The sequence below is a fragment of the Sinocyclocheilus rhinocerous genome, unplaced genomic scaffold, assembly GCF_001515625.1.
Source record: "Sinocyclocheilus rhinocerous isolate Xijiao unplaced genomic scaffold, SAMN03320098_v1.1 scaffold1666, whole genome shotgun sequence".
Taxonomy (NCBI): domain Eukaryota; kingdom Metazoa; phylum Chordata; class Actinopteri; order Cypriniformes; family Cyprinidae; genus Sinocyclocheilus; species Sinocyclocheilus rhinocerous.
In genome coordinates, this window is record NW_015628700.1 from 11,283 (window position 1) to 11,544 (window position 262).

Below are 262 nucleotides of genomic sequence, written 5' to 3' on the forward strand. Positions count from 1 at the left end.
GAGTCGTGCAGCTACATAGCACGGCAAAGTACGCAGTACTCATTCCGTATCTCAGGGAACCAAAGTTACGTTAGTAACCGAGTACATTCCCTATCGATACTTCACTCGTACTGAGTCTGCTAAGACGCTTTGGGGAACCAGTACAAACCCGCCGTGCTATGCTAGAGGAACGACTAATACTTGAACTTGCCTTAAGCACCCAAGGGGGCCCAGAGGGACCAAGTATTTTGCAGGGAAGCCCCGCAAAAGGCAGTAGGGCTAA